Source organism: Bidens hawaiensis, unplaced genomic scaffold, assembly GCF_021521415.1.
Source record: "Bidens hawaiensis isolate Kalapana, Puna unplaced genomic scaffold, B.hawaiensis_p1.1 tig00029978_1, whole genome shotgun sequence".
In the NCBI taxonomy this organism is placed as follows: Eukaryota; Viridiplantae; Streptophyta; class Magnoliopsida; order Asterales; family Asteraceae; genus Bidens; species Bidens hawaiensis.
In genome coordinates, this window is record NW_027494988.1 from 10,947 (window position 1) to 30,350 (window position 19,404).

Genomic DNA, 19,404 nt, shown 5'->3' on the forward strand with positions numbered 1-19,404 from the left:
TAAATAGGGTCTTGTAGTCATATGTATGTGTGTGTTTTCCATGGTGTAAATCATCCACCCAAAGGGAGCTCACCATGAGTGGGTCGGTTTGTTTATTAATATATTAAATCTTTAACCGACAACGAGATCGTTTATTTATTTTATCTTTATATTATTTATGTTCGGTCCTTTGATTTACTTCACTCGTATCGAGCAATTATCAAGAGCAAAGCCGTTCGTTGTCGGATCCGTGTTCGGGACCTACAATTGGTATCAGAGCGGGTCGAATCTTATGATTCAACTTTGTTCTTGATATTTGGGTTCTAATTCCGCGATTACCAGAACCGAGACGTTAAAGACCCGTTGAAGTTTGAAAATAAAGTTTGAAGATGTTGAAAATAAAGTTGGAAATAAGCGTGTTTGAAGCTTCTCCTTGTAGATCCGGATGTTTGGTTTCTACAAGTGCCATATCCGGGCGTTTCGGGAACCGTTCCGCCATACGTCAAAAATCCAGCGACTCTACGGTCCTTCCCGGTGTAGATTCTAGAGATTGGAGATGCACATCAAACTCCGACATGAGTCGGTTACCTCAGTTTGTTCAAGGAGGTTCGTAGATGAGAGTGAAAAAAAATTAGCAGAAGCAGTGCCGGCAACCTAAATGGTGTTGGAGGGTGGATGTGGCCGGCAACAGATTTCCGGTGAGTGGTGTACCAGAAACGGCGGCGGCAAAGGTAGGTATGGTGGCGATGGTGAATGACTTTCCGGCTAAAGAGTGGCCGGAGGGGGAGTGAGAAAGAAGTGACGGTGGTGGTTTCCGAAAAGGAGCCATGACGGAGTGACGACTGACAGTTCTTATTCTTTCATGGCCAAACTGTCAGTTTGGTTCCGACTAAACCATAGTGTTGATGAAGGAGATGGATGCTGATTGATGTTATTGAACCGGAACTCTTTTTCCGGTAACCAATTTTCCGGCAGTAATGGATCAGGCAGTAAAAGTGGCGACAGACATATGCTGATCTCTAGGGTTTATGCATCATGTCTTCTTCTTAATGGTTGGACCCATTATTATTGGATTTGGGCATGCTTAGATGGGCTATTATTTTGCAAACCTGCAATGGGCTTAATGAATGTGGGCTGGGTCATTTTTATCAAACATGCTCTGGCCTGTTAGGAGATTGGGATTAAATTTTTATTTCGGCCGTGTAAGTCATTTATTTTTCATGTTGACCAAAATGAAGAAAGTCAAACTTATTCGGGTTTTTGTCTTGTTTAACCGTGTTCAAAGCTTGTTATTTCTAAGGCGTTCGAGAAGTTGGATCCGAAAGGTGAACTTCGAGCGAATTAATAAGTTTTGTTCATTTGATCATTGAATCCGGTAATTCGAGATCGATTTGTGGATATTCAAGCTCATCTCATGCCTAAATACAACTTAAGATCCGAAGAAACGAGAACTACTTCAAGATTAAATATAGGTGGATCATACCTTGAGGTGGTGAATTGAAATTAAGAGGCATCGATTTATCGGGTGATTTGTTAAGATGCGAGACATGGTTCAACAAAGTTTTTGATATCATAAGTCAAGGGGTGATTGTAAGGCCAATTTAAGTGACTTGCGATATCAAATGACGAAACCCGTTATATATTTATGGTGAAGAAAATATTTAATGTCGGCGAGCAAAACCGGACACGAACCGAGAGCTTCGGGACACGCGTTTAGCTTCAACGGAGGAGATGTTCTAGAATGGTTTACTTGGCTATAAATAAGGTCTTGTAGTCTTATGTATGTGCGTGTTTTTCATGGTGTAAATCATCCACCCAAGGGGAGCTCACCTTGGGTGGGTCGGTTCGTTTATTAATATATCAAATCTTTAACCGACAACGAGATCATTCATTTATTTTATCTTTATATTATTTATGTTCGGTCGTTCGATTTACCGCACCCGTCTCGAGCAATTATCAAGAGTAAAGCCGTTCGTTGTCGAATCCGCGTTCAGGACCTACAATTTTTTTTAATTTTATTTCCAGGGAGTTGTGAAAGAGTTTCTATTTAGTTGTTTGGAGAAATGGGTTAAGCGGCCTTTATATAGGGTCCCCATTTCTCCAAGTTTACATAATAAACTTACAAATTAAACGTACCGAGTATGTAATGCACCGACTAAAAACAAACTAGAACTACATACACAATCCTAATAATAATATAGAATATTGGCCTTACAATCTCCCTCTAGGGTTGAGTATGTCGAGGAACCTTCATCACGTTCTTTGCTTCGTCTTTATTTCTTAAACTTAGTACTTTTCTTGATCCAGTAGCTTGGACGAGATTGGATGTTGACCAGATTTTTATTTTCCAGTCTTGTAGACTTGAACTTCAATCTTATTTTTTGGGAAGGATCGGAAATAGCAAATTTTAGAAACATCAAATGTAGGAGGCTTGACATCTAGTTTTCTTTTGTTGACTTTCTTGTGCCGGCTTGGTTTCTTTCCTTGTCTTCAAACACAATCAGTTCATCTTTAGGTTTAATCACCAACTTTCACGTTTTCGTTTTCTTTTAAGCGCTTCAGCATCTACAACTCCAAGCAGACTTAATCATGATCTACCTGTCCATGTACACCTGCACAAATCATAGAATGAATAAGATTCGTTCACAGACCCTCTCGAGGGTCAAAGAATAATTCGTTCACAGGCTCTCCCAATTTTAGTCCCTCAACTTGTAAATGATTTATTTAACTCCTAGGTTTCCAATAAACTTTGCATGAAAGACCTTGACAACAAAACACATGATTTTGAATAAAACAAGGTTTAAAAGAATATGTACGAACACAAAAAAAACTTAAAATCTTTATGGCATTTTCATATATTTTAAAAATTACGAAAATATATACATGGTATTTTGAAGTTGAAACATAAAATAAAAAAATAAAAAATTAGATAGGAGTAAAGATGAAATTAATATTATATATCAACAATATTTACTTAAAAGTTTACTAAATTATTTTTGTAAGAAAGATCACGACATGGAATCATATTATCTGTTAACGTTCTAGATCACACTTCTATTTGGACATTATTATGCCAAGAACCCAAAGTCGATTGTAGATATAATTTGTCCACTTTGAACTTAACAAGTATTTGGATGTCAATGTGATATGCTAATGTATAGATTAGGCACAATGCTTGTGTGGCCCCATTTAATCTGACATGTTACAGACTTCATCATATCTGGGGCTTAATTTTCTTTCACATGTCACCTCAACTTGACTTAAACATTTCTTATTTGATCACAGTATGCTTATTGACACTTTAGACACTTTATTTTAGGCACGTGACTCTATCTAGAAATATTAAAATTAAGCAGAAGTTCAAGGCCTTAACAATCAGGTCAGATAATATCATATTATCGCGTAGAGAAAGTCCAAGGCTTGAACAAAAAGAAAGAAAGCAAAACAAAGCAGAAGATTCAGGGCCTTAACAATCAGATCTTGTATGACTACAAAAATAGAAAGTCCAAGGCTTGAATCAAAATAAATGAAGAAATAAAACAGAAGTTAAAATTCCTATGACTGACTTTCCTTGATTTTTCTTTTCTGACTCTTTTTTTTTCTTTTCTTTTCTTGACCTTTATATTGACTCAATAAATTTAAATATTGACACTGATTTCATAAGACAACTGTGATCAGTTAAAGAGAGGCTTGAGTATGACATGTTATTTACGTTTCTGCCTTCATTTATATGACTTTAGTTGAAGTCGGCAACCGCTTCATAACGTGTAACCACTAGCATAGGCAGATATTTAAGTTTATATCACTATGATACTTACTCATTTGTCAAGCCTATCTACACATCAAGCAATGATCTTGTTGGCTTTTGATCTACTCTTTTCATGTGCTAGAATCGTTAGAGATAATTTCTTATCATTTTCCAATAGTCGGATCAATTTCTAAAAATTTCGAAAATTTTAATTATCCGACTCCTCTAAACAGGAGCTCCCTCTAAACGGAACAATTCCTTTTAGATTTTCTTAAAAGTAATATAAAATCTTTTTGGTAAATCAAATGATTTGTTTTTACTTTTCTTAAAATAAATTTAAAATCTTTTTGGTGAGTTAAAGTTAACTCATTTTCTCCCTCTAAAATTGTGACATGTTTTAAAAATATTTATAATTTTATATACAAAAAGATAAATAGGTTGTTTTAATCAAAATTGATCATGCCGATCTATTCGACCCGAAATTCAAATCGAGCATGATCGATGGTTTTAGTGAAAAGGTCAGCAAAGTTGTTGTCAGATAGACTATCTTAAGCATGCATTATCACGTTATATAACAAAGTTGAAGAGATTCAAACCGAGACCCAACAGCTGATGCTGGATCCATCACTTGAGAGAAGCAGTTGGACGAGGCTAGTTTGAGAAACGCTTGATAAGTTGTGGTTGAGCCATTTGAACAAGGTTGGCGTTGTTGAAGCAAAAAGTACCATATGAAACACTTCCCTTCCTTGAAGCTTGTCCTCCCATGTCGCTTATGAAAGACTCAAATCCGCCATCAAATGTTTTATCATCAAATAGCAAGGGTTCGTATCCCATCATATGCCGGGTGCAATCACTATCTAAGTACCTAATACTATTGATAGTCCTACTTGATTGACCCTGCATGCACTAAGAATTTAAATAGACATGGGTTCTCGGCACACTTTTGTCCAGGGAAGGTCAACCGTAAATCGACCAAACTTGATTTTATTTCCTGAAAACACTTTATTTCTTGGTGCATCCTCACTTGATGAAGAGTAGTCCTTAGGAATCCAAGCAAAAACTTGCTCCTTGGTTTTGGTAATTTTGGACTTCTCTTTTCTTGATTTTAAAACTGTTTTTGGCGAATCCTCTGACTTTACAGTCTTAGGATCCTTATTGATTTTATCCTTCTTGGTTTTCCAAAAAGGTTTCTTTTTGTGTTTTACTTTATTTACTTTGGATCTCACATTGATTTCACTGGGTTCACTATCAGCTTGATCAGTCCTTGAATCAGAGCTACTAAAAGCTCCTTTTGGGGACTGACTAAGCCGCCTTTTAATATCAAGTTGTTGCTTGAACCAGTGCTTGCAATGTATTGCAATGTGAGAAGAGTGACCACACACAAAACAGCACTTTCTCCTAGGAGTGCCAAAGAACTCATCTGAACTATAATGTGGTTGGTGTGGTGGGAAATGTGATCCTTGGAAAGGAACATGATTCTAAAACGCATTTGTGTAATATGGATCAACAAAATTTTGTTGATAATGACCATAGTAGTTGTTGTCACAGAAGTTGTATGGCTGAGGATTTCTAAATTGATTGGTTGTTTGAGAAAATGATCGTTTATTTGGTGGAACATATTTACACGAAGTACTTGCCTTTTCATTTTCAAAAACTTTAATTTCACTTGAATTATCCACAGTCTCACAACTTGATGATGAACAACTTGATATGTTCACCTCAACAGGTCTACTTTCATTGACACGTTTTTCAACAAAAGTGTCATCACAAACGGTTTCATAATCACAACTCGTGTCTGTTTCCACCGACCCACTTTCTTCTACACAACCAGCTTCAAAAGATACATTGATGCTAGATTTATCAGATGCTAAGACTGGAGCAGTAGTTTGTGACACAGGAGAAACAAATTTCACTGGTTTTGGTATTCTACCAACCCCGTATGACATTTCTTCCTCAGGAAAAGTATTATAGCTAAAGTGGGGTAAGCTGGTATAATTATCATTTAGAGGTGGAGGCACAGCAGTATAATCATACCCTAGCCTAGCCTTCAGCTTAGTACTTCTCTGGGCTCCAATAATATCATCCAATTTCTCAAATGATGCTTCAAATCTTTCGACTATCTTTTCTTGTTTTCGTTTATCAGAAGCGTCAAGTTTCAAACTTTCAATTTCATCTTTTAGCTTGGAAATTTTAAGTCTAAGATTTGCTACATCATCACGATGAGTTTCAATCTTTTCAACGTAAATCTTGTCGGATTTTACATACTCAGCATTTGTCTCTCGAAATTTTGAATTTTCTTTCAAGACTTCATTTTGATGGTGTCTATAATATGCAACATTGTTAATGCAAGCCTGCGTGCATAAGTTGTGGTTTACCTCATCGCAAAGTGATGTGTCGGGAATGATAGGACATGCATGACTGCTTTCACCTGCAGAACTTGTTCCAACTTTATTACTTGTCCCAACTTTATTTTCTTTGGACTGTTGTTCATTTGGAGCTTATCTTCCATTATTTCAAAAGACTTGATGGTAGAAGCCAACTCTGAGAGTGTTATGGTATACAAGTTTGTGGTTCTCTTTATGGTAACAAAAATGACGCACAATGAGTAAGGCAATGAATTCAATAGCTTCATATTGATCTCATATAAACCATTGATGATACCGACACTTCTCATTTTAGAGACGAGTGACTCAAATCTGTTGATGAGAGAGGCAACCGATTCTCCTTTAATATGTGTAAACATGTCGAATTCTCCTTTTAATATTTTCTTTCGGCTTTCTCCCATATCCAGATTTCCTCCAAGCTCAGGTTCGTAAGACTTTTTTTTAACTCGATTAGATTTTTTTTTGAAAGAGAAAAAAATTTTAAAGTTTTTTTTTTTTTTTTTTTTTTTTGCTACAGTGCCAAGTCGCTACAGTGTTTCGCATGAGTTGCTACAGTACCCAATGCGAAGCGATTGCTACAGTACCCGTGCGAAGCGAAGCGATTGTTACAGTACCCGTGCGAAGCGAATCGGTTTGCTACAGTACCGTGTGAAGTGATTGCTACAGTACTCGGATGCCCCCCCCCCCCCCCGATGCGAATGCTACAGTACCTGGAAGCGATTGCTACAGTGATTTTTTTTTAGAATATAGCATATACTTCCAAAGAGTCAAAAAGACTTTGGTCTAAAAACCTCTAAATTAGCCTAGATATGAGTTTTAAACCGAATCTGAGCTCAGACACAAAAAATTTAAAATGCAAAAAACTTAGATTTGGTGATTCTCGTGTATTTCTAAGATGTAAGGAACTCTAAAAGAAATAAGTAACACGAAATGAACCTCAAATCCAACAAAAACTAAGATCAAAATCCGAAAAGTTTGACCCGAAAACCACAAAAAGTCGAGCCGAAAGCTCTGATACCAATTGTAGGTCCCAAACGCAGATCCGACAACGAACGGCTTTGCTCTTGATAATTTCTCGAGACGGGTGCGGTAAATCAAACGACCGAACATAAATAATATAAAGATAAAATAAATGAACGATCTCGTTATCGGTTAAAGATTTGATATATTAATAAACGAACCGACTCACCCAAGGTGAGTTTTCCTTGAGTGGATGATTTACACCATGGAAAACACACACATACATATGACTACAAGACCCTATTTATAGTCAAATAAACCATTCTAGGAGATCTCCTTCGTTGAAGCTAAACGCGCGTCCCGAAGCTCTCGTTTCGTGTCCGGTTTTGCTCGCCGACATTAAATATTATCTTGACCATAAATATATAACGGGTTTCGTCATTTGATATCGCAAGTCACTTAAATTGGCTATAATTTGTCCACTTTAAACTTAACAAGTATTTGGATGTCAACATGATATGTTAAGGTATGTATTAGGCACAATGCTTATGTAGTCGCCACTTATTTAGACATGTTACTGATTCCATCATATCTCGGGCCTAGTTTGTGTTGACATATCATCTCAACTTGAACACTAGATATATAAGTCAAGGGGGTGATTGTAAGGCCAATTTAAATGACTAGCGATATCAAATTACAAAACCCGTTATATATTTATGGTCAAGATAATATTTAATGTCAGCGAGTAAAACCGGACACGAAACGAGAGCTTCGGGACGTGTGTTTAGCTTCAACGGAAGAGATCTTCCAGAATGGTTTGTTTGGCTATAAATAGGGTCTTGTAGTCATATGTATGTGTGTGTTTTCCATGGTGTAAATCATCCACCCAAGGGTAGCTCACCTTGGGTGGGTCGGTTCGTTTATTAATATATCAAAATCTTTAACCGACAATGAGATCGTTCATTTATTTTATCTTTATATTATTTATGTTCGGTCGTTTGATTTACCGCACCCGTCTCGAGCAATTATCAAGAGCAAAGCTGTTCGTTGAACGATCTCATTGTCGGTTAAGATAAAATAAATGAGATCGTTTATTTATTTTATCTTTATATTATTTTATACCCAAGTGACAAAAGCCATTCGTTATCAGATCCGCATTCGGGACCTACAAAAACAAACTGAATACATAACCAACTAATTAGGAAACCACTTGACTAGAGTTGACAGTTTATTCTGACTTAAAAAACCACTTGGGTATATACACATACACATTTGTTGAAAAACATCTATTCATATTTAAGTATTTGTAACACCTCCAAACTTAACATATTTTCTTGTCCTAGGTTACAACCTCTCCGGTTAATGTTCATACGCACATATTGATTACTATTTATCGTTATCTAACCCAATGATATCAGTGTATGTAATATCACATATTGATTACTATTTATCGTTATCTAACCTCTCCGATATCAGTGTATGTAATATCAGTGTATGTAATATCACATATTGATTACTATTTGTCGATTTTGTATTCATATTTGTATTTGAAACCATTGGGTCGTTTTGTTATTATTAATTTTTTTTTTATAAAGTATTTCCCGACGTTCGATGTTCCTTGTTCATTCATTTTATGTTACTTTCAATAAATCATTAAAACTTCGGGTTTAAATGCTTAAGCAAATCGCGTTTCTAATCGAATTAAACTCGAAAACCATTCAAGTATAATAATCCATGTCCAATCATAAAACATTCAAAGCTAAAAGTTTATTTTGTAATTATAGTTTATTATATATTTAATATAAGTTCAAAGTTGAGGGACCAAAAGTAAAATTTCAATTTAAAATATAATATTTTAATAAAAATATAACCCAACCCTCCCCACCAACCCCGTATTTCCGAACCAACTTTTCGACCGCCGGATTCGGCGCCGAAAACCCGTAAACACCCCTTAAATATAGTCGTTTGACCCAATCGTTTAGCATAACAAACTTTGACGACCTTATCAATTGTTAATCAACTTTTTAATGGCGCCAAAAACGTGAAAATTGAATCCCGTAACTATCACCGGATTCTCGGCCAAATCCATTATACTCGTTCAACGCCAATACGCTCCAACTACATCTATAAATAGGACACTAATATACAACTAAACTCGCTCATTCCTCTTAATCCCCCTCTAATACACTGATTCGTCTACAATTGGGAGACTTCTAAATTTTCCGCCGAGACACTTGTTCATCGTCAAACAAATACATTTTAAGGTAATTAATATATGCATTTTATTAGTTTTGATCCAGCAAACAAAACCCCTATGTTTATTTCATCATACATGGATCGAATTCTTCAATTGGAAACCTAGGGTTTCCAAAGGAAGAAGATGAGTCTGAAGCAGTTATTATATTTAATTATTATCATAACTTAAACAAATATCATAGCTAGTCCACTGGTTAACTTCTTTATATTGTAAACCTCAGACCCGGGTTTCGAAAACCCGGGTCAAGCATCCTTTTATTTTTAAAAAAAAAAAACTGTTATTATTTTTATTATTAATAGGTAACATGACATGGATTTTGTTATTATATATAACGAGTTAAAATCATAACCTTAACGAATATCTATCCTAGATTAACTGGTTAGACTCTGGCTATATCATACACAAGACCTGGGTTCGAAACCCGGGTCAATCTTTTAGTTGTTTTGCTTTTTGTTGATTAATAATAACCAATATATATTTAAACAGTTTTAATATATAAGTAACAGAAATCATCACTTTAACGAATATCCACTCTGAAGCAACTGGTTAAAACATTGTCTTTCTAACGCATGGACCCGGGTTTGAAACCCGATTCAAACCCTTATATAATTTTTATTATATTTAAAAAGGTTTTTATGATTTTTAAATGATTAAAATTAATTAATAAAAGATAATTACTGTCATTATTATTTATCATTAATAAAGTATTTCCGACGTTTATGTTCAACGTTCGTTCATTTATTACTACGTTCAATTTATTTATGAAGTCTCGAACTTTATCGTTAATCGAACTTTATGGGTTAAACACGTAAATAGCTAAAATCATAACGAGTTAACTTAAAAATAACATCTCAAAAGTTGAGGGTTCATTCATGTAAATTATAATTAAATTAAAGTTTAAAAAGGATCTTAAAGTCGAGGGGTTTAAAGTGTAAATATCATTTAAATTATATTATTAAAATAAACTAACCCTGCCCGCCCCCCTCTTTCCCATTTTTCCGGCCACCATCGCCGGTGGCGGCGCCGGCAATCCCAAACACCCCTCAATCCATAATCTTTGACCCGTAATTTTAGTTTAACGCGTTATGTCGTCAATTAACATCTATATCTATCATATTAATTATCTTATAACAGCCTGTAGCCGCGAATCAAACCCGAAATCTTCACCGGAAATCATGCTAATCAAATCATTGCAATTAACGCGTATACGCTCCTCTAACTAGTATAAATACGGACCTAGGACTAAACTAAACTAAACTCGCTCACACCTCTCCATCACTCTCATTTTCTTTAAATTGGCCGTAATAGGACTTGAAGCTTCGGCTCCAGCGAGGTCCCATTCTCCATCAAAACAACGCAACTCCAGGTAATTATTATGTGCTTTATAATAGTTATTGATTAACAAATAAAACCCTTAACACTAATTAATCAATCATGTAACCGAAACCTTGAATTGAAATTAGGATTTATATGGTGAAGAAGATGAAACCTGAACTCACTTTATATATAATTGATATCATGCTTCCAATGAATATCCATCATAGTTCAATTGCTAAATCGTTGGCCTGTTAAACTCAACACCCGGGTTCGAAACCCGGGTCAACCGTCTTTATCATTTTTTTGGTTAACTGTTTATTATTATTATTATTATTATTATTATTATTAATCAATAAACCTTTAAATTGTTAATATATATATATATATATAATATTAAACTTATATCGAATGTCCTACCCTTGGTTAACACTTAGAACTCGTAACATGGAGACCAGAAACCCGGGTCAAACACCATTTTTTTTGTTATTTTAAATAACAATTTATTAAATATTAACTATCTCTATTTAATTATTTTAACCAATTAAAAATCATAAATAAATCATAAAAATCTTTCTAAACTAAATAAAAATTATCTAAATTAAATATAAAATATATCTCACATTTTCAAACTTAAAAACCGAACATTCATTTTCGTAAACCATGAATTAAAAATCGTTCGTTATTATGAAAAGTAACTTTAATTCGTTAAAAATCTTTTTGCTAAACCATTAATTATAATTACGACTTACAAACCTTAATTCAAGTTTTACGAGCATGCAAACAATAATTATATCGTAGTAATAACCAAAGAATTTTGTTCAAACGTAAATATTAATACAATAATAATCAAAAGTATAAAATTCATAAAATATTCACTAACTCTCAAATAGGTTATACAATAAACGCCCCGTAAGATTTTCGATTAAGTTTAAGGATTTTTTTATCATAGTTGGTGCGGATCGCTCATTTCGGTTTTAGTGACGCTTTTGGTTCTTTTGCCATTATCTATCTTTTCGATGCTTTCGGGTTTCCGTTTTACTTCTATTTATAAGGTGAGTTTTCCACAACCCCTTTTTAAATGTTTTCATATTTTGGGGTAGCATATGTATCCATTACAAAATTCAAAGTATTATGATTTCAATTACAAACTACAATTCACTATATGAACTTGTGTGTTAGTTGAGTTATTTGCTCAAATGTACTTGTATGTTGTAGCCTCATTAAGTATGATCATGTGCCCCCTTTGCATTTAGGTCCATTTGTATCGAGTGGAAAGGGCCTTATTATCCGAATACGTTGGTTGCTACCAACTGGAAAGGACCTTGCTTGCGCGATTACCCGAGTACGTTGGTTTATACCAATTGGAAATGACTTTACTTGCTCGTTTATCACTTGTTCATGAATTGTATGATTTTTATGTATGTATATAAAACTGTGGAAATTCACCGGCTATATTTATAGCTGACCGTATTTTATACATATGTTAGATGTACCGTGATTAGAGGATGAAGTACCAGAAGACACTTAGTTTATTTATGGTATTCAAATAAACGGATTATTATGATTGTTTATCTTTGATTTGGATGTACTTGTTTATTTTGGAACTTGTGTTACATAATGTTTTAAATGAATTAATGTTATTATTGTCACTATATAGTGTTACGTGTGTTTGAACAATCTGTACGTTACACTTGGGCGTTTTCGCTTAAGCCAGGGTGTTACATATTATACGATAATGGTTCGTAGATTATTATTTAACTAATTTAATATAATTCGCTTTTTTATTTTAATCTTATATAGATATTCAATAGTTTGTATGTTTTTTTTAAATCATGGTTAAACTTTCCATATCTAATAGTAAAACTAGATTTAACGGGTTAGTAAAAGTTATTGTGATTTAAATTACATTAAATACCTTTCTTTTATATGAGTTACAACTAATGGGTCATACCAATTAAACATATGACATGTGGATAGCATGGGTTAAGTAGAGTAGAAATTAGAAAATAGAAGGGAGATTAAAGTTTTGAATGTGGTTATGACACATCATCATTATTATTTTTGTTTATTAGTATAGGTAGATATCGTAGCATTCAAACTACAATTACTGATGTTATTCTCCACTTCTCATAACAGAGAAGTTTGTTTCATCTTTTAAAGCAAGCTAAGGTCAGTCTAGCCTTTGTCTATACAAGTCTATCTAGGTCGTTAGCTGACACGTTAATCTCACGTGCCTACATATCACCCTTATTATATCAAAACAACACATAGATTGTTAATATCTACTATAGGCTCGTCGAGAGAATATTCCTTATGCTATTAGTTCTAACGTCTTCATTGTTCCGCGATAAATCTTCCACTTGGTCTACATGATTATGACAATGCTCACTAAGCAAGATCTCTAGATGATCACTCTACCACTTGATATTAATTTGTATCTTTTTTATGAGATCTTTTCCCTTGGAGTGTAAAGAAACAGCCTCTTGGTGTTACCCAATCAAGTATGATGGCTAAGTATCACACCTTAGCGAATGTTGCTATGAAGCTTCATTGCCTTATGTGTGTGCCTCACTACTTGTGTTTAGCTCTTCTTTGACCCCTGAAGAAACACTAAGTGACCCGGTACAGATTATAGATAATCTGGGGGTTAAGTAATGTTTCCCACGGATGAGATCTAGCTGAGAAGGCTGTTCTTCAGGAGACCTGCAAAACAAACACCGTAAGCTCGTCACTGAGAAGGGGGGGTTCCTCCTTGTGACCACCCTCCGGCGTGAGAATCAGACTAGGTTGCTCTGAATATAAGTGTATATTAAGAGATTGCTAGATAACTGGATAGCAGATGATCTTACCATTCCAAGGTGTTGGAGTATTTATAGCCGAAGGTAGGTTTCCTAGAAGGTACAGCCGGCTGAATAGTATTCCTGTTCTACCAACAGTGGACTATGCACAGGCCATACTGGTTGGTGGGTAGGTTACGGCCAACAGTAACAAAGTCGGCTGCACTATTCCACCAACTGTAGACTATGCACGTCCCACCTACTGTGGATTGTACGCAGGCCATGCTGGTTGGTGAATAGGTTACGGCCAACAGTAACACTATTCCACCAACTGTAGGCTGCGCATGCCCCACAGTAAGGGTTGGTGAGTAGGCAGCGGCTAATAGCGACAAACAGTACTAGAGGGTGCTCCTCCTCGCACTGTTGTCGGTGAGCTGTCACCCTGTGATTGGCTCATGGGCTGTTCTGGTCAGATCGTCTGTCCTATCCATACCTTGGTAGGTATAGTACAAAAGATCTTTCAGAATCATACAGATTGGCTCATTTAGGCGGGATTGTTCCCGCCTTGCTCATTCCTTCATGTGACTACTGAAGTAGCTATTGCCTTGTGCGTGTAGCCCTGCTGTCTGCGGGTAGCCTTCCCTGATGGCTTGTATCCGCAACTGCGGGAACAGGCGGGGTACTTCACCATTGGGAGGCTTTCCCTGCGTGTACAGCTTGCGTACTGCGCGTAAGATTCTATGAGCATGGTGGGTCCTGCGGGAGCAGATGGCCTTTGCGCAGACGTCCCTGTTCAAGGTGAGTCTTGCGGGACCAACTGGTCTCTGCTGGGACCTACCTCTTCAAGTCCCCCCAGTCCAATGTTCTTCTCATGAATGTTTAATTAAGTGAGGTGAACTTTTGGACTTTAAGCAAGGGGTTTTGAAAAGGGTTTTTAGCTTTAAGGTTCTCCGTGGGGATTCTTCCCGCGGGTTTCCTAATGTCACTTGCAAAAATTCCCGAATTTTTTGCTTGATCTTTGGGTATGATGCGGGTAGGTATGTAACCTTCTTGCAAGTCAGGAGCGTTGAGTCTCACTTGTGTGGATTCTCCTTGAGGTTTTAGTGGTTTTGAACATAGTGATCAATTATGTTTAAACCACCAATTCCATCCTGGAGCCTCAAACAATGTAGTTCTCGACGTTCCCGCTATGCGGGGATGTTATTTCCGTTTCCGCAAGCATTGCCCAGAAGATCCTTCTTGGTTTCAATTCCCTGCGGAGCGCTAGGTATGTGAAGGGTTTTGCCTTAACACTGTACCCGCGCTCGTCTTACGGTTACTTTACTTTCAAGGTACCCCTGGCTTCAATTCCCTGCGGGTGTTAGGTATGTGAAGGGTTTTGCCTTGAGACTGTACCCGCACCCGTCTTATAGTTACTTTGTTGCCGGGGTATTCTTGGCTTCAATTCCCTGCGGGTGCTAGGTATGTGAAGGGTTTTGCCTTAACACTGTACCCGCATCCGTCTTATGGTTACTTGGTTGCCAAGGTAAGGGGTATTTTCCCGCTTACTTTTGAATCTTTTTGAATTTTGAATTTTGAAATTCGAAAGGTTGGTGAGGATAAGAACAGTCCAAACATCTGAAACGTCGTGCGACAGTTTCTTCTGACTGTGTCAGGACGTGCAGGAAGTTATGGTGACGTGACAGTACATGGTCATTCCAGACGCTTTTCCAGGCGCGTGGGCGCGATTTTTCGGGCGCGTGGCCGCGAAATTACTGGCACGCGTCCTTTTGACAGCTGTTGCCAGGTTGCTTTTTGCCACGCGTCATAGTTTCATTGCACCTTCAATTTCTCTCTCCTCCGCATTAAATTCACCGCGTTAATTGCGATTAGTATATAAAGGGGGTGGAGGATCCTTTCCAATTCATACTTTCACATTTTCTCTTCATCTTTACAGCGATTTCCGGTGAATACTCTAATTAGTCGAGCATTCCCCTGAAATCGTTTTCTTCTTCCTTTTGCAAGATGTCTTCACATGATTTCGAGCCTACGACCGATGATAGGAGTACTGCTGGCGAGTGCCAGTGTGCTCTGCCCGGCGATCAGTACCGGTATGTTGTTAGGAAGTTCATGCTCGATCCTCTCGAGCCTGAGTTTCCTGAATCCCACCAGACCGTGTACGATGCCCCCAGAGGCAAGATCGGGGTTTATGCAGCATTCTTTGTCTATGGGAATCTTAGGTTCCCATTGACAAAGTTTGTTTACCGTGTCCTTGAGAGGCACGGTGTTCATTTGACCGAGCTGCACCCTATGGCGGTCGCCAAGATTCGCCACTTCGAGTGGGTGTGCCGGATTCTGGGCATCGAGCCCCATGTGGACCGCCTGATGACCTTCTATACTTGGAGGTGCATCCAGGGGTGGTACACCCTGACAACCCGTATCAAGGGTTTAAAGATTTGTGCGACCGAGCGCAGTCTCCGATCGTGGAAGCGGGAGTTCTTCTACATATCCGCCCGCGCCGTCCCCCTTGCCATGAAGTTTAAAAATGGCCAAGCAATTCCGAGCCTTCACGCCCCCAACTACCAGGAGGCGGAATGGTTCTCGAAGATATCCCTGGTCCAATCTCCGGTTTACCGGTTTGCGGAGTCCGGGATGGTGATGCTGGGGATGAGCCGGGTGTGGAAGGAGGCGTCTCAGGTTCCCATCCTTCTCGAATACGGTTTGAACTCTACTCCTTATGGTATGTTTTGTCTTTCTTGCTGATATGAGTTTGTCTTCTAACTGTTTCTTTTCTTTCAGAGGGGAACAATTTGGAGTCGCTCCTGTACCCGCGGGAAGCTGACGATCCTGTGCGGATGGGTACTCGTGCTCTTTATGAGAACGAGTTGCCCATCCTGGAGCAAACAGCGGATCGGTTTGTGGAGGTTTATCCACTGGGCCACGAGATCCTGAGCCACCGGCGGCCAGGTAAGGCGTTATTCTCTCCTCCACCCCTCAGTGCTGTACCCGCTGCTGGAATTCCTTACACCCTGTCCTCTTCTGAGGAATCCGCAGATGGTCCTTCGTTAGTGCGGAAGAAGCGGGCTGCCGGCGGGAAAGGGAAGGAGAAGGCGGCCTCCACAGCCGATCCAGTGCTCCTATCTGACACTGAGTCAGATAGTGAAGAGGCGGGGGGGAAGCCCGGTGGTGAGAAGACCACTGTTCCGGAGGCTACGACTGTTACCTCTGGAGAACCAATGACGACGACGGTGACCGGCATCAAGAGACCGGCTCCATCGGGTTCGTCCCCGCCCGTCCGTACGTTCAAGCTGAAGAAACCCTGTAAGTACAACTCTCTTAGCTTTTATCTTCATAGTTTAATCTTCAAGTCTTTTTAACACTTTTCTTCTTTACGCAGGTGTGGATGTTGGCGCATTCCAGGGTGAGGGGCCGAGTACAACCTCTCCGCCAATGACGGTAGGCTTGGTCAGCCTACCTGAGGCGTCGACCCAGGCGCCTGCGCCTGCTTCCGCTGGTTCAGTTGCTCATTCTGAGCCGACTGTTCCAGCCGAGATGACGTCACCGCCGGCTGTGAGTGCAATTTTTACAGCATCCTTCACAGAGCCGGCGGTTACTTTTGCCGCGGATTCTGCGGCAGCGACCGCGGCGGCGACTACGGCGGCTGTTACCATGCCCCCGTCATCGGCAACGACGGCCGGTCCTTCAGGTACGCGTGGGGCTTCTCGCATCTTTCCGCCACCTTCCCATCTGCCTGACCTCTTGGATGGATTTCCATTGGGTTCAGGTGATGGGTTCGGCGGCTATCGGCCTGTAATTGACCCTACAGGTGCGTAGGGTTCCTTTGGCCCTTTTTTACTTATATATTTTATCATCTTTTCCTAACTGCTTTTTGTTTTCTGCAGTTTCGGATTCCAATGAAGTGTATGTTCCTCGATGGAACATACGCCGAGGAACAACCCTTCGTACCCCTGTGGAGTGCGTGGAATGGGCTCGCCACGCTGCTCCCCATGGTGCGTTGGGGGAAGCCATGGCTAGCTACCAGGAGGGTAGGCTAACCAACGAGCTTCGAGTTCTCCAAGCCCGAATGCAGCCGCGCGTCGAGCTGCTTTGTCGTGAAAATGACAAGTTGAAAGCAGCTCGTGCCAAGGAAGTATCCCAAGCGCGGGCTCTTCGGGAGGAGAACCAAAAGCTGTCCGCAGCTGCTGCGGAGAAGGAGAAGGCCTTCAAGGCCCTCGAGGTTGAGGTTCAAGCGCGACTCGAGGCCCGCTCCAAGGCTGCCCAAGTTGTTAACGAACAGCTTCGGCTAGCTAAGGAGACTGCGAGGAACGCGACCGAGAGGGCCACCAAGGCTGAAGCCGTTGCTGAGCCTTTACGCGTGGAGAACGAGGAGCTCAAGGCCAAATTAGAGGCTCTTCAACGCGCTCATGATGCCTTGGCAATGGAAGATGCCAAGAAGCTCCAGGAGATCTTGGACCAGAGGGGCATGCTTGACCATACAGAGCGGAAGCTTAAGGGCGTCGAAGAGGCTGCCGCAAAGGAAGTGCTACTTGCCAACCTTAACAAAAGCGAAGCCGAACGCGCCTGTACCCAAGCTCAAGCCGCCCTTAAAGAAGCTCTGGTTGCCAAGGAATGGCTTCTTCGAGAAGCGTTGTCTCAGGTAATTCTATCTTCATGTCTTCACGCTTTTATTTGTAGATAGGGTGTTGACACTTGTATATTTTCTTATGCAGGTTGTGCATCGGGTCTTTTCAGAGACATCTTACGACGATGCAATGAGCGCAGCCCTCAACGCTTCTCACGAGGATGGGGAACGGGTCGGCTTCCTGCTTGGTCTAGGGTTTGTTGAGAAAGGCGTCCCGCCATCCAACTTCCCTTTGTACAATGTAAATACTGAAGCCATATATGACCAAGCAGTAAATCAATACGCCGCCTTCCCGCATCCGGTGGTGGAGAAGGTGAATGAAATTGCTGCTGCTGATGACGGGCTACCTATCCTTAAGGCTTATCTTGAACAGCCACGCTCTACTGACGGCGCTGGTCCAAGTGGAAGTGGCCCTGAAGCCTAATCCTGAAGATCCCTTCCCACTACTAGGATAGATTTAGTTTGTATAGATTTACTTTCTTGTAGGCGGGTAGTTACCCGGCCATTCTTGTAACGAATATTTATGAAATGTAAATCTTTGCGCGGCTAAGACCGCTTGATTCATTGGATTCCTTGCTTTATAAACGTTATATGATTTACATACTTAAGTTTAAATTAGCAATTTTCCAAGTGTTTAGAATAAGTTAACCTTTGAACGTGGTAGATATAGGTGTGAAGTTTTGCTTCCTCTTCCGTGATTGTGCGGGTAGGACCGTCACTTGCACGTAGTAGGATGGCTAAACTTTACCATCTGACCTGCGTGTAGGTTTACCTTATTTGAGGATAAGTTAACCTTTGAACGTGGTAGATAATAGGTGTGAAGTTTTGCTTCCTCTTTCGTGATTGTGCGGGTATGACCGTCACTTGCACTTAGTAGGATGGCTAAACTTTACCCATATCTGACCTGCGTGTAGGTTTTCCTTATCCTTTTTTTTTTTTTTTTTTTATTTTTTATTTTTTTTTAGGATAACCTTTGAACGTGGTAGATGATAGGTTGAAGTTTTGCTTCTTTTTTCGAGATTGTGCGGGTAGGACCGTCACTTGCACTTACAAGGATGGCTAAACTTTACTTACATCATACCTGCGTGTAGGTTTCCCTTATTAACGCTGTGTTTACGCGGGTTTTCTCCGCCTTCCACACGTAATGACTTACTTCTTCCCGTTTATGCGGTGAATACCGGTATCAGTGGGAAGTTCATAAGTATAAAGGTAAACACATTATGAAAGGAGAATCATTTCCATTAGAAGTGGCTCTAGGCCTTTTCTTTACAAGTTTTGGAATTGATCTACATATAACATTTGCGTAATTTAGCTCCATTCCATGTTCTTGGTATGGGAGTGCCATCGAGCCTTTCGAGCCG